At 46.6% G+C, this 23,494-nt stretch overlaps 1 protein-coding gene across 1 annotated transcript in view; it reads left to right on the top strand.

Moving 5' to 3' along the window:
- Positions 1-23,494, top strand: part of LOC124555593 — a 226,721-nt gene that overhangs the window by 187,705 nt on the left and 15,522 nt on the right. The window lies entirely within an intron of this gene.

Below are 23,494 nucleotides of genomic sequence, written 5' to 3'. Positions count from 1 at the left end.
GGCCGCGGTGGTCTCGCGGTTCTAGGCGCGCAGTCCGGAACCGCGCGACTGCTACGGTCGCAGGTTCGAATCCTGCCTCGGGCATGGATGTGTGTGATGTCCTTAGGTTAGTTAGGTTTAAGTAGTTCTAAGTTCTAGGGGACTGATGACCACAGCTGTTAAGTCTCATAGTGCTCAGAGCCATTTGAACCATGACACTCCGACATGTATTAGTGTCTCTGCGTTGATGTTTGCATATTCACTGCGAACTCGCTGCCACGTATCTTCGGGGGTTGTTGGTACACCCATGCAAACTCTCTCTTTTAGCCATCCCCACAGGAAAATATCTGGTGTACGTACTGGCCACGTTTGAGGACTTCCTCGTCCAATCTATCGACCCGGATGGTTACAGTTCAAAACTTCTCGAGCTAGTCGTGAATAATGCGGTGGGCATCTATCGTGTTGAAACGACATATCCAGTCTCATTTGAAGTGGAACGTCGTCCATTAGTATGGGAAAGACATTATCCACAATGTCGGTGTACATTTGACCAGTCAGATTACCTTCTGTGAAGTATGGGCCAATTACCTGCGTACCTAAAATACCGCACCAAACGTTGACACTCCATGGACGTTGATGTTCAACTTGCATTACCCAGTGGGTATTCTCCACTGACTAATAATACGTATTATGTCGATTCACTTGACCACGATTCGTAAAATTTGATTCATCGGAAAAAGTATCTGTGAAATGAAATTATCATTGACTACCAGTTGTTCCTGCGTCCAGTTGCAGAAATTCAGGCGATTGTGAAAATCGTCACCATGCAGTTCTTGATGCAGCGATAAATGAAATGGATGCCATTTGTGTGCATTCACCATGCGTAAAACACTTCTTTCCGAAATTCCTGGACCTCACGCAATTCGCAGAGAACTAATCTGAGAATTTGCAGCAACTGCAGATAAAACACTGACTGTGTTAATTTCGTTTGTCACACGCCGCGGCCGGACTCTTTCTCTACGTTTAACACTTCTCCTTCCAGTAAACAGATGGACACTACTGCGGAACGTCGTTGCAGAAGGGAACATAGTAACATACCTTTGACGAGCTTCGTAAACGTTTCTATGAGCCCCAACGTACGCGGTAATGATTTCGACCCTCTCTGCCATCGTTAATATTGAACAATTGCAACGAGATGTGTATTTTTTTATTTATTGTATTTCAATTTTCCATCGGGGCGGGCTGGCAGTAGCATATGCGCTGCTCTTCAGCCGAAAGACCTCTTCAGCCGAAAGACAGAACAAACAATAGAAGACATTTAAAAATAAGATAAAGGAGAAAACATGGTTTACATAGATATAAAACAGGGGGAACATCATGGAAGACAATAAACAAAAAAGGGGCGACTGTAAAATGGAGATAAATACGGTAAAAAGTAGCGCACACAAAAAACCACACACTGGGATAATTAAAAGAACACAAGGCGCAGTATGACCGGAGCGTAAAAGTATCGATGGATGGCGTAGCACATAACAACCACTGACAGTAACACTAAGTACAAGGCCAGCACACAATTAAAATCACACCTCTAGAAGTACAGGAGAACAGCACTAAACACAACACTGACGTGGCACACTGACAATGATGAAAACGAAGGATCTGCCAGGCGCAAGGAGATGAGGGAGAAGGGAAGAAGGGGGGAGGGGAAGAGAGGGGGGCACATGGGTGGGGAACACACCAAAGAGGGCCAGGTAGGGAGGGACGTGGGAGGGAAAGAGGTGAGGATGGGGTGCAGGGTCTCGAGGGGGGGGGAAGGACGCGAGAGGAAAATGGGGCCCTGGGGAGGAGGGGAACAAGGCCAGATTATAGTTGGAAGGAAGGGTATATGTCACGGTGAAGTTCATCACCCAAGAGGGGGAGGCGCTGGAAATTGCCCTGGTGAAGGAGATGGAGGGTGTGGAGGTGGAGAGAGGGAGGGATACAGCGATAGAGGCGCGGCAGCGGACAGGTGGTGGAGAGGAAGGAGGAAACCAAGGGGTGGGGAGGATCAAGCCTGTGGACAATGTAAAGGATGTGGAGATGTTGGAGGAACAGGAGGAGGTGGGGGAAGAGGATGAGTTCATACAGGAGCCATGTGGGGGAAGGAAGGCGCATATGGAAGGCAAGGCAGAGCGCATGGCGTTCGAGGATTTGGAGGGCCTTGTAAAAGCAGGTGGGTGCGGAGATCCAGGCAACGCTGGCATAACAGAGGATAGGACGGATGAGGGATTTGTAGGTGTGGAGGATGGTGGAAGGATGCAATCCCCATGTCCGGCCAGACAGGAGTTTCAGGAGGCAGAGACAGGAATGGGCTTTCTGCTGGGTGGTCTGGAGGTGAGGGATCCAGGTGAGGTGACGGTCAAGGGTGAGGCCAAGGTATCTCAGGCTGGGGGTGAGCTGGATGGGACGATCATAAAGGGTGAGGTAGAAATCATGGATGATTGCCTGGGTTTTGGAGGGGTTGAGATGGAGGAACCACTGGTTACACTAAGTGGTGAACTGGTTAAGATGGGTTTGGAGGGTGGATTGGGACCGTTGAAGGGTGGGATATAGAGCCAGGAAGGCGGTGTCATCAGCATACTGGAGAAGGTGGACAGGTGGGGGTGGGTTGGGCATATGAGCCATATACAAGAGATGAAGGAGAGGGGAGAGGACAGACCCATGGGGGACACCGGGAGTGGGATAAAAGATACGGTAGTTGGTGTTGTGGAGGGTGGCATAGGAAGGACGGTGTGAGAGGAAGGAAGTGACCAGACAGACAAAATTGATAGGTAGGGCATAGGTTTGGAGTTTAAAGAGGAGACCATACATGGTCATAGGCATTTTTGAAGTCGAGGGAAACAAAAATGGCAGAGCGACAGGAGTTAAGCTGGAGAGAGAGAAGGTGAATGAGGTTAAGGAGTTGGTCTTCAGCAGAGAAGGATGGTCAGAAGCCACAGTGGGTAAGGGGGAGGAGGTGGTGTTGATGGTGTTGATTAAGATGCTGATGGATGCGGCGGGAGAGGATGGATTCGAAGACCTTACTGAGGGCAGAGGTGAGGCAGATGGGATGATAGGAAGAGGCGACAGAAGGGGGTTTGTTGGGTTTGATGAATAAGAGGACACGGGAAGTCTTCCACAGGTCAGGGTAGAAGCCAGTAGAGAGGATGACGTTATAGAGATGGGCGAGGATAGTCAGGAAGGAATAGGGGCTTTCTCTAAGGTGGCAGTAGGTGACACAGTCGTGAGAGGGGCCGTGTTCTGTTTGGACCAGAGGATAAGTTTAATGTCTTGTGCTGAGGTTGGAGTGTTGATGTCGGAGGGGGGCAACTGCCCCAAGTACTGGAGACTAGGAGCAAGTGGAGTGACCGAGGTATCAGCATGTTCCATGAGGGTGAGGAAAAGAAAATAATCAAAGTGGGGATCATCTGGGATGAAGAAGACCTCGGAAAGGTGGGAAGCGAAGTGGTTGGCCTTACTGAGGTTGTCAGGAAGGGGGCTGTCATTATGGAGAAGGGGGTAGTGGGAAGCGGAATGGGAACCAGTAAGGCGATGGAAGGCGGACCAGTACTTGGAGGAGATGATAGGGAGGATGGCGTTGAGTTGTGTGCAGGTCTGGCGCCAGTCTCGGCGTTTTGTTGCTGTAATAAGGTTCTGTACATGTCACTGTATTTGCCGGTGGCGTTGGATTGTATCCCTGTCACGAGTGTGCAGGAAGGAGCGATAGAGGCGGTGGGATTCAGGGAGGAGGAGGACAGCCGGCGGAGGGAGAGTGGGACGGTGGGGGCGGATGGTTTTAATAGAAACATGGGCCTCCGCGGTGTCAGTAATTACCTTCTGAAGGAAGAATGAGGCGTAGATGATGTCATCAGGATAGCGATAGGTAAGAGGGTGGCTTTCGACCTAGGTGGCAATGGATTCCCGGTGGGCATCCCAGTTGGCATGATGGTAGTCATGGACGACATTGGGACAGGGTGCAGGGTGGGGAGCCAGAGGGGGTCGGTGAGCAGACGTTATTGTGAGAAGGACGGGGAGCTGATCACTACCTGTGGGGTCAAGGATATGATGGCGATATGCCCAAGGAGGTTGGCGGAGGCAATGACATCATCGGGTGTGGTGTCACTTTCAGGTTGGGTGTGCTAGGGGGAGGGGAACAAGGTCACCTTGGATCGTGGAAAGGAACTGATGCCACCGCCAAAGGGTGGCAGGAGAGCGGCTATGGATGTTGAGGTCGGCGGCAATCACATAGGAGGAGAAGGTGCGGTCAGTGTGCGAGATGAAGTCATAAGGAAGAAGAGCAGTGGAGTGGACATAGATGGTGGCACAGGTAATGGTGAGGGAGGGTAAGAAGACGCTGAGGATAAAGGTGTTCTGTGGGGTCATTGAGGAGAGGTTGTGGCCGGACGGGGATATGCTTAAGGTGGCCAATCACGACTCCGCCCTGCGCACGAGGACAAGGAGCGTCAATGCGGTGGAGGATATAGGGAGAGGTGCGGATAGAATGGTGGGGCTGGAGAAAGGACGAGATGTGTACAGTTCGAATCAGTGAAGTAACATGCACAGTCTGACCGCAGACTGAGCTATGATCACGGTATGTGCTTCATTCGGCTGTAGGAGGTGTCACATAATAACATTATCAAAAATATCAAAAAAGTACTTCTATTGTCTTAGGCGGATGTGTATTTGTTTGAGATAGTACCGTATTGCAACAATTCTCACCTCGTTTCCATGTTTGCCGATTGCAGCGCCATATATTCTGAAACGAAAGAAATATTTCATACAAAAGTTACATATTTTGCACAGAGAATCCAAATCTGCAATAAAAAATAGGGTTTCTTAGTTAAGACTTCAAAGTCACCCCCCCCCCGCCCCTGCCGCCCCCGGGGGTGATGCAAGGGGTTGAGGGTTATGTTAATGGATGTCCCTCTTCGAGGTGAACAACGTTTATTACCACTTTTTTAATCCGATGTGTATTTCGCCAAATATTCCGACAAACAGTTTAACGTGCCTCACCCTGTATAACGGTTGATTATTTTATCCCATCTCTGGTGTTGAATATTTTTAAGTACACTGAGAGTCGCAGAAGATGAATATCTTTAATAAGGGATTTGAAGACACAGATTTGAGTATTTCCAAAATTGCTACTGTTTCCATCGTAGTACGTGAAACAATTTTAGGTATTGTGAAGGGCTTACCAACTTGGACCTGAGAACATAGAAATGCATGTCCAGTATACTCCCCTTGTGGAAGATTTGTTCTGTCCGTGTATATACAGATGTAACCAGGCCACTGGACTTCAATGAGATGATCAAATATGCATTTTATATTTAATAGTTTCCGAGCTTTTCGTATTATAACAAACTTGAGTGTAACGTTGACGGACCATCAGCCGCACTCTTCCCAACCAGCCTTACAGTTTTAAGGATGTTGGATGATGTGTAACGCATTCATGCCTGCCGCAACATGATGGCAGAGAGCGGTTAAGCGCAGTGGCGGCAGAGGCGTCGGCACTACAATTCTCGTTTGCTGCTAACGGCTTGGCCTAGCGGCAGGCGGTTTCTGCGTAACTTCTGCTCTATGTAGAGGCGTTGGACAACTTTACGGACATGGGATCCACTCTTCAGTATATTCCTGAAGACACCCCTGTAAATCCCGAAGTCTATCGGCATACTTTTGTTAGACCACGTATATTGTATAGATAATGGGCCGCATACACTCAGATAATTATATCTAAGTTGGGCTATGAATTTGGAGTCTTATCAAAGTTCTCACGATAATTCCGTTCGCATTATTCTGACTCTATTTCCTACATGAGGGAAGTTAAATTTACAAGTATTATAGAAACTTGGATATTGTTTACACCAGGGCTTAACAACTGGCCGGTTTTGAGCGCGAGTACTCGCGTCTGCTCAGCCACGTGCTCGCAAGCAGGTGCAAGGTCGCTGAGTAGGGAGGGAGGGGAGGGAGGGGAAATGCGCGCGCACGTTTGAATGTGATCTCGCGTTCTTAGCAGATTTAACTAGCCATCTGAATGCTTTGAACATTTCACTACAAGGTAAAGATCTGCTAATTACTCATTTCATAGATCGAATACGAGCTTTTAACATGAAATTGACACTTTGGGTGAGTCAGCTGGAAACAGGAAACCTAGCTCATTTTCCTAAATTATCATCCATGCAAGACGTTCACAAAGACTGTGAACGTTATTCATATAGTTTAGTTGATCAGCGCTTTCAAGATCTGACAGCACTAGACAGTGATTTTGATCTGTTCTCTCCATATTCAGCGAATATTTAAGAGATTCGTCCTGAGCTGCAGCAAGAAATTATTGACCTGCAGTGTGACAGAGAATACAGAGACAAATTTCAGAACAAGAAAAACATTTTGGAATTCTACAGACACTTCCCTCAGGATAGATTTCCTCGTTTGCACAAACTGGCGGCTACAATAATATCAGTGTTCGGTTCCACGTATATTTGTGAACAACTGTTCTCTGCAATGAAATGTAACAAGACGCGCCTGAGAAACGCATTGTCTGATCGAAATTTAAACTGCACGCTGCGCCTAAAATGCACAAGAACAATTACTCCGAACATAGACGCAATTGTAAAGGGCAAAAAGTACAAGATAACCGAGAATCCCACACTTCAGTGACACCTTTTATTGTGTAACAGTTCACAAATTAATGCGAATGTAGAGGCATACACTAAGCTAATAAAATTATGTGGCATGTGTACATTCTCCTTTATTTGTTTCATTTGTCGCAGTAATAATTCGTGAGTGATATCCCTGCAGGTGGCCGCGGATTTACATTGACTGGCGGCAGCTGTTGTGTGCCCCACATGACTTTCCCCACTCTCTGCTCTGGTCCAGTAGTGGGGGTAGTGTGCTAGCGCTGCTCCGTGCTTGCGCCTTGCTTCTCACAGCTTGCTCCGCGAGCACGTATGTTGTGAAGACCTGGTTTACACTGTAAAACGACCACATTTCGGTGTAGAACCGCTGAAACCCGGGCCTGATGACCAGCTTGTGAAACATACAGCAGTAACCAAACCAGCAAGGTGGAAGACGCACGTCTTTAGTGTATATGCAAAATATCTCTCTTTTGTATTACAATTAGCTGCTATAAATGGCTGCCACCATTTACGTGCCTAAAGCTGTACTGGAGCATAGAAAATGCAATTACACTATTCATCACTGATGGTTACAGAGCCTGTCTTTATTATCATTATATCCGAAAGGTGTCAAGTGTCGGTTTTAATACATGCAAGTATGCTGTGTAATGCTGTATATATATATATGTACAACTTTCCCAGTAGTTTATTTCACGTAAATAAAAACTAATCTCGGCCACAGTGAGATGTAAGCCATCAGTAAATAGCCACATTCATCTCAGAAGTTGACAGTTCCACACGTCATAATTCTGTTGCGTTCTCGAACTGACCAATGCTGTGCTATTGTCACACTTCTAGCAACACACGCCTCCACTCCACTGTCCGCCAGGGGCTCACAGTTCTCTCGTGAGTTCGCGTATGGGGCATATGGGGTTCCAAGCCATTGCAGCCCTTTCTTCCTTCAAGGGCTGCACTCTCTTCCCCTTGACCCCCCCCTTTACGTCGGCCCAGCTTTATTCCTGGGTTATGCTACCCCTTACAACTTTGTTCCCCTTGTTCCTTTCTCACCTTTCCTTTACGGAGTTTTTGTTCCCCCTTTGACCTCCACCTTACTTAGTCTTCGACGTGTACGTAGGAGCGGTTTGTTGTCATTCTGGAGCACTTACACTCCTGGGATAGGCTGCCATGCCAGAAAGCCCTTTCTGTGGCTGAGTGGCGCCCGTGGGGTGAGCCTCTGATAGCTTTAAGCTTTGCGTACGAAATGTATTAAGCTTAAGAAAACTGGCCATTCTTCTAAAACTGTCTTTTTTTTTTTGTCAATGGATCTTTTAATACTGCTTCTATGATCCCGTGGCTTTTCCTTCCCTAGCTATAGCCAGGGAGGAGGGCCAGGCACGCCGCCTTGGGGTGAAACATTTCACCTGCTGTCTCGTCTGCACCAGGATTGACGGAGACACTTCCACTGTCACCAAGTCGTTATTTTCGTGGGAGCTTCAAAGACAAGTTTGGTGAAGTGAACACTGAGTAAGATGCGGTCAGGTTCACTGTTGATCAAAAATTCTTCTGCCAGATCATCTTGGCAACATCCCTGTGTCCATTACACCTCACCAGTTATTGATTATGGTTCAGGTAGTCACATGTTATAGAGACCTCATCCTTCAAACAGATGAGGAACTGTGGGCCAGTCTGGAATGGGAGGGGGGGGGGGGGGGCGGGCGATCATTTTGTTAGGCGTTTTCAGAAAGAATGTAAGGACAATCACGTCTATACCACCACCTTAATTCTCCCAGAGGAAATCAAGGTTTCGGTTTGTCAATGTGATGTGAACCTGTACGTCCCGCCATCAATGAAGTGTTTCGGTGTTTTGCGTTTTTGGCACATGTCTTCCAGCTTCACAGACCCTCTATGCGGTGAATGTGGATGACCACTCCATGCTCCATGAGAGGACCAGTGTTAATTCTCACAAACAGCATTTCCTACGCTCTCCAGATATCAGAAATATTACTGTCTTAACCATGTGTCTATGACGTCAGACTTTGTCTGTCATGTAATTTTTCCTCCCCCTCCCCCTTATCCCAGTCCTGGCCCATTCCTCTCCTCTCCCCCATCGGTTCCCACACCCTTTCCTCTGGATGCTGCTCCCCTACGTGGCTGCAGAAGTTTGGCCCTTCTTCAGTGCCTGCCAGCGATGTGATGCACTCCTGAGACCCCTTCCCCAGCATCTCCCTGACTGGAGACATGCTGCCACAAGTTGGCTGCTGGACCCACAGTCCATGTGCCGCAATGTCACCTGCTCTCTGTCAGTGCCATATCTCACTGAAGCCAGTTCTCTCTCCTGGCCCTGCTCTCCTCGACCTATGAAAGAGAAGAAGAAGACAGACGTCAATGGCCAAGGCCTCCCCAGTGCTCCCAGAGGTACCAACTCCCTCCTCACAACCTGAGTATGAGCTCTTGTTTGTGGATGTCACCCCGTCGTTGTTGGTGATGGATAGTGACATGGCAGCATGACCAGCTCTGGCCCATTTGCCTCCTATTTAGATCCTCATTCTGGGCTTGTTCAATGCAATTGTAACAGATACTACCGTCACCTCCTGGAGTTCCAGTCCTTTATATCATTTCACTCCACAGGTTGTTTCATTCTCCAGGAATCTCATTTTACTGATGCCTGCTCACTGACCCTTTATGGGTTTGTACTTTCTGTTGGAAGCAGGTAGTCCCTTTGAGGGCTGCCAGTGGCATTTGCACATTGGTCTATACAGATGTTGTTAGTACATGGGCCCACCCTTCATACCACATCAGAAGCAGTTGCTGTCCAGGTGCAGTTTCACTCTGTGGTCATTGTTTGCAAACTCTATCTGCCTCCTGCAGGCTACCTACGCCCCCTGCCCTAACTTCCCTCCTTCAGCAACTCCCCCATCCTTTCCTCCTCCTTGAGGATTTAATGCCCATCACCACTTGTGGGTTTTTTGTCTAGTTGGGGTGTTCTCATAAACTGGTTTCTTGTGGATCATGACCTGTGCTTTCTTAATGTTGGTTCCCCTACCTACTCTGGTGCCATTGATCTTTTCCCCACTTCCACTCCCTTTCGCCCTTCGTTACACTGATCCCTGCATAATGACCTCTGTGATAGAGATTATTTTCTGTTTATTCTCTCGTTCCCTTCCCACCTTCCAATGGCCAGGTTACCCTACTGGGATTTCCATCCTGCTGATTGACCTTTGTGTACCTCTCAGGTCGTGTTTAACCTCTTTTTCTCAGGTTACTTGTGCGATATGATCATTTGCGCTACTGGTATTGCCGCCCACAGTCGATGGGCACCTTTCGCCGCCTGCCATTCCCTTGCTGGGGCATGGCGATTACCGTCAGTCCTTGGAATGGCTTAAGCAGTACCTGTCCTCTACTGGTCTTATTACATTTAAACACCTTCTCGCCAAAGGCGGTTGCTTAATCAAACAGAGCAAACAGCTGTGTTCGGATTGCTGCGTCTCCTCCGTGGGTTCATCTGTCCTTCATCACAGGTGTGGGCTATGGTCTGTACCTTCCAAGGATGCCAAGGGCTGTCTTACATCCTGAGACTTACCCTCCTGGGGGTTCTTTCCAGGAACCCACTGCTGAACGCGCCGGTGGCGAAATGGTCCCATCTAGTGGGGGACAACAATCCCTGCGCTGCGAATAATCGTGTCAGACACGTCGCATCAACCTGATAAATGGGGGAAAACACAACATGGGAGGTACATAGAGGCCAATCAGCATCATGGAAACTCGGTGGCGTATTGCGGTCATCAGGAGGTGGAAAGGGAATGAGAGAACCAATGGAAAGTGCTCGCTATTGCAGAGGTCATCATGTTGTGACCAGTATAATGAAAGGAGAAGGAGAGGGGAAGTGAGTGAAAGATCAATGGCAGAGGAATTGGCCTAAGCGGTAGGGTTGGCTAGGGGAACCATAATTGAGAATGTACAGGTTGTAGTCCACAGAAAACTGGTCTATGAGAGTTTGTTCTCTCATTTTTGTGACTGTAAAATGTTGTCTGGTAGTCTGTAGCGCAATTTTCGTTTCTGCTGAACAGCCAGCTTCGCTGCTCATAAGGCATCAGCCTCCATTGGCGATATGTCAGCAGGTTAACAAGCCGGCATACCTAGGTTTCTGACTCTGCTTTTATAATCAATTCTTAAGTTAATATTACGGGGATGGGTACAATGTGTGCATGTTGTGTGCGGGTGCAGGAGGAGCTGGCCACAGTTCACGAACAGCAAAACGTGCTTTTGGCTGTGGTTAGTCGTCTTCAGGCTGCTGCCTCCGGGTGGCAGAGAACCGGAGTATACGAAGCCTTTGGTGGAGACCCTCTACACTATTCGAGACTAAAGGACCCCAATCGCTGCTGGGAACAATGCTGCAAATTGCCAGCTCCGCTTGTACCCTGCGTGAAAAGCCAGCAGCCTTCACCAGCTACGTCAACCGTCTGTAGACTATGAACTAAGGATGGCCTCAGAACACAAGCGACAGGCGTCGTTGGTGCCGACGTGAGGCACAACTTTCAGACGACTGCACCCTACACGGTCGATAGTCGCACGCAAGACCTGCTCCACATCTCAGATGAAGTGCCTCTGCACACTCACAAAATGCACATTCACTTCCTTTCCGGCCCTGAACGCAATCTGCCTAAGCGGCTCCATAGCGCGCCTAACATAGGGATTCTCAGTAACTAGTAAATCATGACTGGGTGTTGTGTGATGTCCTTAGGTTAGTTAGGTTTAAGTAGTTCTACGTTCTAGGGGACTGATGACCATAGCTGTTAAGTCCCATAGTGCTCAGAGCCATTTGAACTAGTAAATCCTCCCCCCCCCCCCCCCCCCCTCCTCCCCTGCCGCTGTGTTTACCAGCTCGCACTTTCCTGAAGGAGCGGACACCCGCCAACTCACATGGTGGAAAGGCGAGGTCAGACTGCTGGGTACCATATTGGGCCTCCGTCTCCAGCGAGCCGAATGTGTGACCATCTGCCACTCACCCTCCTGTGAGGACAGATCCATCACATCGGGTACGCTGGGAGGTGCGCCGACAGCAGAGCCCGTGGGCAAAAAAGCAACACCTGAAGTGTCTCGTGCAGAACACCAGACGACTCACTGATATACGAAATCAGACCGCGTTCAGAGTAAAGATGCTTCGACTGTCAAAATTTTATTAGTAAATTGTCGAAGTATTCGTAACAAAGTTCTATAATGCACTGCCCTCCGGAAAACTTCTCAGGCTCAAATTATTCTCGGGACCGAGAGCTGGCTGAAATCCGAAATAGGAATCTCTGAGGTATTTAAAAATTCATGGAACATATATCCAAAAGACAGATTAAACGCCATAGGAGGGGGTGTATTCATTGCAGTTGGCAAAAATCTTGTCTCTACTGAGATCGAATTTGAGTGTGACAGTGAAGTTATCTAATTCTCGTATAACAGGTCTAGGTGAAACAAGGTAATTGTTGGATATTGTTACCGGCCACCCGATTCCGCTGTGACGGTTTTAGAATCAGTGACAGAAACACTACGTTCAATAGTGCGGAAATACCCAAATCATAAACATTACCTGAAGGAGGCTTTAACCTACCACGTATAGACTGGGCCGTCCATGGAATCATTGCAGGGTACAGACAGTCTTGAGAAGTTCTTCTGGACACATTTTACGAAAACTGTCTTCAACAGCTATTTCGCGAGTCCACAAGCAATGGAAACATTTTAGACCTTGTAGCTACAAACAGACCTGACCTAGTCGACAGCGTCAGTACAGAAACAGAGATTAGTGACCGTGACGTAATCATAGCGACTTTGGTTACTAAAGCTAATAAAGCAATCGGAAGTCCACGAGGATATTTCTGCTAGAAAGAGCAGATAGGCAGTTGTTAGCATCCCACTTAGACAATCAACTGATATAATTTATTTCCAGGACGATGAACGTAGAGGAATTATGGGCAAAGTTCAAACGGACTGTAAATCATACTCTTGAGAAGTATGCGCATCGTAAGTGGGTTGATGGAAAAGACTCATCATGGTTTCACAACGAAACTCGAAAAATGCTGTGGAAGCAAAAGCTGTTGCACCTTCAGTTCAAAAGAGAACGTGCGAATGACCACAGACAAAAGTTAAGAGAAATTCGTGCATCTGGAAAACATCCATGCGTGAAGCTTGCAACAACTACCACCGTCGTACCTCTGCAAAAGATCTTGCCGAGAACCGCAGAAAATTCTTCTCCTAAGTAAATTCGCTAACTCGGTCTAAAGCTTCTATCCAGTCACTCGTTGAACAGTCTGGTGTGGCAGCAGAAAATAGTAAATCCGAAGCTTTAAATTTCGCATTTAAGAAATCTTTCACACAGGAGAATCGTGCGAACTTACAGTCGTTTGACTATCGAACAGAATCCCGTGCGGAGGACAAAGTAATAAGCGTCACTGTTGTAGAGAAACAACTGAAAGAGTTGAAAGAAAACGAATCGCCAGGTCCTGGTGGAGTCAGAGTTCGGTTTTACAAAGGGTACTCAATAGCATTTGCCCCTTACTTAGTTTTTCATTTATGGTGAATCTCTCGCCCAGCATCAAGTCCCAAGCGACTGGATAAAAGTGCAGGTGACTCCTGTTTATAAAAAGCGTAAAAGAACGGACCTGCAAAATCACAAAAAAAAAAAAATGTGTGTGAAATCTTATGGGACTTAACAGCTAAGGTAATCAGTCCCTAAGCTTACACACTACTTAACCTAAATCATCCTAAGGACAAACACACACACCCATGCCCGAGGGAGGACTCGAACCTCCGCCGGGACCAGCCGCACAGTCCATGACTGCAGCGCCTAAGACAGCTCGGCTAATCCCGCGCGGCTGCAAAATTACAGACCAGTGTCCTTAACATCGGTGTGCTGCAGAATCCTCGAACATTATCTTAGTTCAAATATAATAAATTTCCTTTAGAGGGAAATTGCTTCGCCCGTGCGAAACTCAGCTTGCACTTTTCTGATATTAGATCCTGTGAACTATGGACGAAGGGCAACAGGGGAATCCACATTTCTAGATTTCCGCAAAGCATTAGACACGATACCACACTGCCGACTGTTAACGAAGGCACAGATATATGGAATAAGTTCCCAGGTATGTGAGTGGTTAAAAAACTTCTTAAGTGGCAGAATCCAGTATGTGGTTCTCGCCGACGGTTGCTCATTAGAGACAAGGGTATCGTCAGGAGGGCCCCAGATAAGTGTGATAGGACCGCTGTCATTTTCTAAATACATAAATGATTTGGCGGACGGGGTAAGCAGCAGTCCGCGGCATTTTGCTGATAATGGGCAGATGTCGTTGTTGAGTGACTCTAGGAGGATACAAGATGACATAGATAAAAATTCTAGTTGGTGTGATGAATGGCAGTTAGCTCTAAATGATGAAAAATGTAAGTTAATACAGATGAGTAGGAAAAACAAACCCAAAATGTTCGAATACAGTGTTAGTAGTGTGCTGTTTGACACAACTACGTCGATTACATATGTAAGCATAACGGTTCAAAGCAATATGAAATGGAATGAGCATCTAAGAACTGTAGTAGGAAAGGCGAAAGGTCGCCTTCAGTATTGGGAGACTTTTAGGAAAGAGTGGTTCACCTGTAAAGTAGACCGCATAAAGGACACTAGTGCCACCCACTGTCGAATGCTTTTCAAGTGTATGGGATCGGCAGCAGGTCGGATTGAAGGAAAGCATCGAATATATTCAGAAGCAGGCTGCTACATTTGTTACACGTAAGTTGAAAAAACATACAAGCATTACGGAGATGCTTCAGGTACTCATATGGGTATCAAAAGAGGAAAGGCGATGTTCTTTTTGGAGAAGCAGTATTGAGGAAATTTAGAGAACTGGCATTTGAGGCTGACTGCAGAACGATTCTGCCGTCAATGTACATTTCGCATGAGGACCATGAAGATAAGAGAGATTAGGGCTCGTACAGAGGCATATAGGCAGTCATTTTTCCCTCGTGAGGGGAACAGAAAAGAAAAGGCTAGAAGTAGTACAGGGTGCTCTCCGAGACGCATCATATGATGGCTTGCGGAGTATGTATACAGGGCAATTCAAAAAAATGTTTACAAACTGAAAAAGTGCATCAGACGTTCAACAAGCATCAGTAAATACATAAGAACTGGGGGTCATAAAATCCATCCAGGCCTACTAAATGCCATTGCAGTTATTTAGTCACATGCTACAAATGAATGTCCACTACAGGAGATCCTCAAAGTTTTGTCCAGATGCCTCAAGACACGCCTGACATCGACGCTGCGTTGTACAGAGCACACTCTCAAAGATACCTGGTGTATCTCAGAGACATCCTGCTGCCGCAACGATCCTGCCTACTCTGTTCTCTGCTGATAAAACAGGTGTTTCGTACACAAAGCCCTTCATATACGCCCACAGGAAAAATTGACTGAGGACAGATCGGGTGACGGTGGTGGTAATGTGCCTCGCCCACTGCCATCAGCGCAGCGGCAGGGAAAAGTTGCCTGCAGATATGCCCTCACCTGTGTGCTGAAATGCAAGGGGGCGCCGACAAGCTGAAATCGAATGCGGTGACGAATAGGCTTGAGAACGTCATTCAGCATGTCCAGCAGGAATACGAGATATGTGCGATCATTAAGTCGGTCAAAGAAAATGCATGGGCCAATTAAACAGTCTCCAGTGATGCCAGCCGACATATGAATAGTAAATCAACATTTTGAAGCATGCACACGTATAGCACGTGGGTTCATATCCGCTCATGTATGCAGGTTGTGAACGTTCATCACACCCTTGAGCGAGAATGCATCTTCAGTCAAACAGTTGTGGAGAGGTCACTCACTGTGAAGCTTAAGTTTTGTGACTGAAGATGTCACCAACAAAGATTGGGTGACATCTATAAAGAAGAGGTCAGATTCATTGTGCAAGGGGGAAATCGGCACATCTGGGTCACTGGATGGATTATGTCCCATGACTTATGTTTCGTCTTCTCTTTCGTAGGTCGACCAGGAAAGGGCCCAAAGAGAGAGTGAGCAGGCTCTAGCGAGTTCTTGAACTGAGAAAAGTGGGTGACCTTGGGGCACAGACTGTGGGTCTCACAGCTGATGCTTGCCACCAGGGGACGGGTCTCAGGAGGGGGCCCCAACACTGGCAGACACTGGAGAAGAAGGATTCTTCTGTGGCTGGGTAGTGGGAACGGCACCCAGGTGAGAGGGTGTGTGAACTGCAGAGAAGTGGAAGAGGAGAGAGGGGTGGAAGTTGTATGAGGGTTGGAACTTTAATAGGGGCAACTATTTATTTACTGCTTGTAAAAAATAGATACGTGTTTCAAAGTTTTACTGACCTTCAAAGTAGTCACCAGCATTGTGTATAACCAGTTTTAAGCTATATGGAAGTCGTAGAATATTGTTAGCAGTGGCAGTTATGTGGACAGTTCGAGCGGCGCGGTCTACTGCCCGACGAATTTGTAGCACTTCTGAACCGAAATTAGTGAAGTGTTTCCTTCAGTTTAGAAATCGAGTTGAACTCACGAGGGCTTAAGTCAGAAGAGTGCAGTAGGTACTATAGCACTTAGCAGCCCCATCAGTCAAACAAATCAGAAACAGCTTGCACTGTGCGTGCGTGAGCATTGTCCTGGAAAATGATGGTCAGGTCCTGCTGAAAGTGCCATCACTTCTGTGTTTAAGCTGGTCGTAGGTTGTGTTCCAAAACTGAACAGCATAGAGACAGAAGTGATGACACACTCTGCCGGACCTGACCATCATTTTCCAGGACAATTCTGAAGCACGCACAGTCCAAGCTGTTTCTGATTTGTTTGACTGATGGGGCTGCTTAGTGCTATAGTACCTACTGCACTCTTTTGACTTAAGCCTTCGTGAGTTCAACTCGATTTCTAAACTGAAGGAAACACTTCACTGCATTCGCTTCAGATCTGCTACAAATTCGTCGGGCAATAGACCGAGCCACTCGAACTGTCGACACAACTGGCACACCTAAGAGTATCCTACGACATCCACATCGCTGGCAACGGGTTATACACAATGCTGGTGACTACGCTGAAGGTCAGTAAAACTTTGAAACACGTACCTCTTTTGTACGAGCTGTAAATAAATAGTTGCCACTATTAAAGTTCCAACCCTCGTGTAAGGAGGAAGGAGGGGGGAGAAAATATGTAAACAGGTAAAGTTAGACGTCATAGACACTGGGCAAAGATGCTCATATTTCTGATGAGCATCACTGTAGGATAAACAAACAAGTAATGTATATTCCGGTATTTTGTTTTCCTTCTTATAAACTGGGCAATCTAGTGAGCACAGAAAGTGATGGTTGTGTCCACTAACATACATAAGCAGTTGAACAGAGGAGCGTCCCTCATGGAACAGACATCTACATTTACTGCTTAGAGGGAGCGCTGTACACCTCATGGTTAGTAGGACGTATAGTTTTCCCTCACGCTGATAAACCATAACCTTGACCTTCTCTGGGATCGAATCCCCCTCAGTGCAAAAAATAAAGGATCCGCTGTCCCTCGATAGTTACTCCTGATCAGTCTTAGCGACGTCTCCTGCAAGTTATCTGAACAGATGGTGGCTTGTCAGCATGATTGGGCCACGAATCTTGGGACCTTTTGTGTTCTTACCAGAGTGGCTTTCAGGAAGTGTGGTCTCTGAGGAGTCATCTGCTCTGGTTGGAAACTGAAGATCAGCAGACCTTTTCTCAGCACCGCCATCTTGTTGCGGTTTTCTTTGAACTGTGTAAGGCCTATGGTCTGGCTTAGTGTCTTCACATCTTACTTACACTCCCGGAGAGGAGTCTTAAGGACCCCTTCTCCTGTTTTATTCCCCAGTTTCTGTCGCATCAGTCGTTCCAAGTTTGGGTTGGCACCATTCTCAGTTCTCCATGGGTCGTGGAGAGTGGTGTTCCACAGGGTTTTGCATTAAGCGTACTTCTTTTCCTCATTGCTACTGATGGACTCGTCTCTATGCTGTACTCTTCACTACGCCAGATCTGTACGTGGATAATTTCTGTATCTGAGCTAGTTCCCACCTGGTTGCCTCTGCAGAGCAATGATTCCATAGTGCCATCTGGCACACTTATGCACATGGTTCTCAGTTCTTCCCTTAAGTCGTGAGTGGTCCATCCTGATCCAGAGCTCTGTCTTCTCAGCACCTGACTGTGGTCCCCTACTTCCATTTATTGGGTTTTGTTTCTGACAACAAGCTTACTTCGTTGCCCTATATCTACCTTCTGAAGATTGGTTGTTTCTGTAAACTCAATGTTCTTCACTTCCTTGCCCACACCTCTTGAGGCATGGATCAAGTGACTCTTCTCCACCATTATTGGCCTTAGTTCAGTCCTGTCTGGAGGATGGTTGTCAAGTTTGTGGCTCAGATACCCCTCCCACACAGCTGCTATTGGACCCAGTCAATCGGTGCGGTATACATTTGGTCACAGGTGCCTTTTGCACGAGCCCTGTCAATAGCCTTCAAGTTGTCACTGGAATTCCCCCACCCTGATTCAGTTCATCACTCTCAGCTCCCAGTTTCCGATGCTATCACCACCCACTCTTTCCCTGCTCACTCCTCTTATTCTATTATTTTTGCGACTTCTGGACATCACCCACCAGCTGCCTGCCCTCGAGTGATTTTACTGGTTGGGTTCTGCCTCATTTGTCTCTACCATGATTTCTATTTTCCTCTTTGCCTTGTTCCCCATGATCCCTCCCAAACACAACATCCCCCTGGTTAGTCCTTCAGTCCTGGATTCAGATGGATGTTCCTGGGGTCCAAAAGCTTCCATTGATCTAATGGTATTCCCTTGTTTGTTCCACTTGCTTTTATGGGAATTTTGGAATGCTCTTCGTTTTACACTGAGGGCTCTAAATCCGCTGATCCTCGGTTATGTTTCCACATCTTGGCATGGAACACCATCTCTTGCCTGCCATACGTGGGGTGTTTGCTGCAGTACTGATGGTCGTTTACTGGGCTCCCTGCTTTGTTAAACGGTCTTACCTCACCCAGGTTATGTTATGTAAGGATTCGATGAGCAGCCTTCAGGCTATCTCCAATCTTGACCGTGATGCATTTTCAGTTGATTTCCTTTGGGTTCCTGGCCACATGGATACCCTGGGTAATGGATAATGAGCTTACTGATCGTCTGGCTGGGGGCAACCACCTTCTTCCTATTCGATGTGACCTCTCCAAGACGGATTTTGCTGCTTGATATCGTATTCCTTTTCGCTTAATCGTGGCTCCACTCTTTGTGACTCACCCTACTGTCTAATAAACTCCATGTGAGTAAGGGGAGTCCCACCACACAGCATTCTTCTCTCCACAGCTCCCAGTGGGAATCTATCAACCTCTGTCATATTTGTATCAGGCATATGAGGCTGATCCATGGTTTTGTACTCAATAATGAGGCACCCCCCCATTCTAATTGTGGGGTCCTCCTAACACTGATACGAATTTTGCTGGACTGGCCCCACCTATTGGCCTTTCACATTAAATATGCCCTCCCATTCTCCTTGTCTCCTTAATGGATGACCCTTCCATGGTTAAACCTATCCTCAGTTTCCTTCGCCAAAGTGATTCCTCTTTCCAGATGTAAGTACCTGAGTTTCCTTCCAGAATCAACGTCTCTTGGTCAGCATTGGCACAGCTTTGGGAGGCCTTCAGGCTTGCCTTCATGCTGGCCACATTTCCCCCTTTTCCCTATGTTTTGTCTGGTCTTTTGTCTTCTTTTGTTTCCTCCTCTTTTATGTCTTCTTCCCCTGCTAATGAGCCCATTGTCACTATCATGGTATGGTGTGGGGATCAGTATGGGCCGGCAGCAGTGCTGGTGTCCTGTCATGTCTAGTGCCTCTGGGGCACCCCTTGTTGTCATCCCTCCACCTCCTCTCCCCTCCTGTTCTTCACTCTTCCTGCCACCCCAGCGTTCCTTCTGCCTCTTTGTTTGCCTGTTTCCCTTTCCCATCTACTGGACTGTGATGTTGGTGTTGTTCTTCCTTTAGTTTCTGCTACCTTGGATAATGGACTTGATAATCTCTCCGTTTGGACTCCTTTTCTCTCCTCTCCCCTTCCAATCTACCAATCAACCATCCCCCTACTGCCACCCTCTCCACATCCTCTCTCTACAAAATTTAAATACCCACATTGTCCCAGATCCGGAAAACTACGCTGTGATTACCTCTGCTCTCCATCATATCATTTTACGAACAATTCATTCCGACACAAATTAGTCAATCAGTCTCGTTTCTCTTCCCATCAACACCTTAAAACTACTTCTTACATTACATCTACTATTGTTCTATGCTGCCCTATACATCCCACACGCCTGTAGATCTCCTTTTTACTATAATATTTCATTATACCCGCTGTCATAAGACAGCACCAGTTCTTTTTTGGCATCAACTAACTCACCTGAAGAACCAGAAAATATGCATCTGACAAAGAAGTGAAACTTCCAGAAAACATGATTGGATGTCAATGTAACTTCGCACATGTACACTCCATTGGTAGGATATCAAAGACCAGTTACAACAATTGTGAGCCAGTTTGCCTCTAGAGAGGATACAACGAATCTATGACACTCTTCCCAACCGAATCAGCGCTTGCATCCAGGATCCAGGCCAGAGGACGGTGCAATGTCCTACTGACAAGTGGGCTTATATACCGAGTTCTTAGTAAATTTGATTTAATATTTCATTCAAACTCAACCCGTGAAGTTTCATTGCAATTCCTCATTCCCTACTTCTATCACTATCACTCATTTAATAAATCATTATTTTAGCTTCAGTAAGTATTAGTAGGCCCCCTTTGTAGGACGTAATTCGTAAAAAAGAAGCGGACGCTGAGAATTTGCTTCTGATGATCTTTTCCATCTGGAAAATTAAATTGCCATCAAAATAGCAAATAATTCTTTACGCCATCAACAGGTACCACTCACGATCAATAACCTATGAGTCGTGCTCTAAAACACCGGGTGATCAAAAGGTCAGTATAAATTTGAAAACTTAATAAACCACGGAATTATGTAGATAGAGGGATAAAAATTGAAACACATGCTTGGAATGACATGGGGTTTTATTAGAACAAAAAAAAAATTGCTAGACGCGTAAAAGATCTCTTGCGCGCATCGTTTGGTGATGATCATGTGCTCAGCCGCCACTTTCGTCATGCTTGGCCTCCCAGGTCCCCAGACCTCAGTCCGTGCTATTATTGGCTTTGGGGTTACCTGAAGTCGCAAGTGTATTGTGATCGACCGACATCTCTAGGGATGCTGAAAGACAACATCCGACGCCAATGCCTCACCATAACTCCGGACATGCTTTACAGTGCTGTTCACAACATTATTCCTCGACTACAGCTATTGTTGAGGAATGATGGTGGACATATTGAGCATTTTCTGTAAAGAATATCATCTTTGCTTTGTTTTGCTAATTATTGCTATTCTGATCAGATGAAGCGCCATCTGTCGGACATTTTGTGAACTTTTGTATTTTTTTTGTCTCTAATAAAACCCCAAGTCATTCCAAGCATGTCTGTCAATTTTTACCTCTCTATCTACATTATTCCATGATTTATTCAGTTTTCAAATTTATACTGACTTTTTGATCACCCGGTACTTTCGAAACTGAGATGTGCCGATCAGAGTCGACAACGAAGAAACTTGAGGTCTGAGATTACTTTCACTTGAGAGCAACTGAATCAAAGACAACCACCTAGTACTGTGCAGCACCCATTTTTGACCAAATGAGGCAGTACGCTGTCATGGCTAGGACACAGAAACGCCGAATATTGGGAATCCACCTAGCTCATATGCAATCCACAGCTCACAGGGACTGGTCAGGTCTGGGTCCAAGGCGCACACACACCTCGCTCCTTGGCGTCCTAGGTGAGCTCAGTAGGATTTAGGTCACGTGTCTTTGGCGGAGGGGGAGGTGGAGGAATGTCTCTTACACAACATTGTCATGCCAGTGAAGTGTCTGTCAACCATATCGGCAAAATTTGGGTCAATGGTGTGGTGAATTATCTTGCTAAGAGTACAGTTCACCCATGCCATGTTATTGGTGGTCAGGTGGACGCACATCATGAGACTGCTTAGTTATCTGGTGTGAGACCTGTAAACGTCCTGCCCGAGCATACCAACATAACCTGCCCCTGCTGTCAAGTGAGATGCTTAGTAGTGCCTTGCCATCAGTTTGCAGCAACGTGTACCATGGCTCCTCACTACACGTGAGCTTTTTCCAAACTTCTAGCGTCCATTGATAGCGTTACTGCGCCCGTGCTAATCTCTGCGCACTGTAACGTGCAGTAATCAGATGTACACGTATAGGGCGATGGTTTTGGATTGTACAGCTGCTCACTAATAGTTGTCCAGCATTTGAGTGGCAAGTGATTCCTTTGTGCTTCATCTGGACGTTGTTACAGTCGGTGATATTCACGTACGCCCTTGACATGGAGGCACTTGAAAATTCCAGTGTCCGCCCAATGTCTGAGATTGAGTGTTCTCTGCGTGTGGTACCAAGAGTCTAACTGGAATCAAACGTGCTAACTGTGTGCAGCTTACCAGTCCTGTACTTGACTGTTACGCTGACGGCTAGTTCGAAGTCTAACGACATCAAGTTACTTGACATGCCAAACTATATCATTCACCGTGATTTCAGGAGCAAATTCTATCCAAACCAGCTGCTATCTCTAATTCAGTTGCTCGTGATAGCACATGGCTAGTTTCCTATAGTAACCATAAGTGAACACAAAATTGTCTTTAATTATGTTTAGCAAATATTGATTGTTTTTATATACAAGTACCCAAGATTAAATACATATCAGTCTAGAGAAGGCTGCAGCCGTTGTTGTTGTTGCAATTATTATTATTATTTCAACAGACATTTCATTTCAAGTACTTTTGCTTCCAGAAGAGCTAAATGTTCTCAGGAAAAATTTCTATGAATCGCGCGTAGTTATAGATCGATCATCTTCAGCGTATTCTCTAGATCAGGACTTGTATTCCTGCCTGAGTTACAATTCATTTACCCCCCAGGGGGCTCACGGTTCTTTCGTGAGTTCGTGCGTGGCGCACACGGGGCCCCGAGCTATTTGCAGCCCTTTCTTCCTTCCTCGGCTGCATTCTCTTCCCTCTGCCCTCCTTCCATATCCTTGTTCCTTCCCCTCTGCCCCCTCTTTCCCCTCTCTTGGTATCCTTGCTCTCTTCAGCCCAGCTGTCCTCCTGCTTTCTGCTACCCCTTACAGTTTTGTTCCATTTGTATTTTTTTCACCTTCCCTTTTCCGCTATTTCGGCCCCCCTGTGGGGTTTGACCTCCCCTTCTAAATTTTGTCTCTGTAGTATGAGCCAACTAGGGAAGAGCACCTCACTTAGCTTCTTCAGCATGTGCCCTTATCATCTCTTCCATCTTTTTCTCGATGACATTTTCCTATTAATGTTGTATAGTGTGGTCAGTACATACGGTGGGGTTGTTATGTACTGGTGGTACCCTTTTAGTTGAGGCTCCTGACAATACAGGTGTCACACTTTCGATACCTGAGCTGCTACTTTGTGAGGCGTAATCCTACAATGAACAATTTACTGAATAGGAACTTCTTCTGGCTCTCTCATCTTCCCACTATTCAGCCGCTGGCCCCGATTCCATTCATAACCAATTGCTTCGACATCTCAACCTTCCAAAACGACTATATTTCCTGCTGGAATTCAACTTTATTTGACCCAAAGATGTTTCCTCTCTCAGTGTGGAAGGGGGTTAAGACAGTATTAAGATTCCAGTCCTTACGCCTGGTAAGGGTCTGTTGTCTCTCTATAGTCACAGGCTGATTAATCTGACCAGCGTCTCCTACCAGATATTTGAATGGATGGTGGCTTTTC

Source organism: Schistocerca americana, chromosome X (assembly GCF_021461395.2).
Source record: "Schistocerca americana isolate TAMUIC-IGC-003095 chromosome X, iqSchAmer2.1, whole genome shotgun sequence".
NCBI lineage: Eukaryota > Metazoa > Arthropoda > Insecta > Orthoptera > Acrididae > Schistocerca > Schistocerca americana.
The sequence above is the reverse complement of the archived record's forward strand: the minus strand, read 5'-3'. Positions and strand labels throughout refer to the sequence as shown.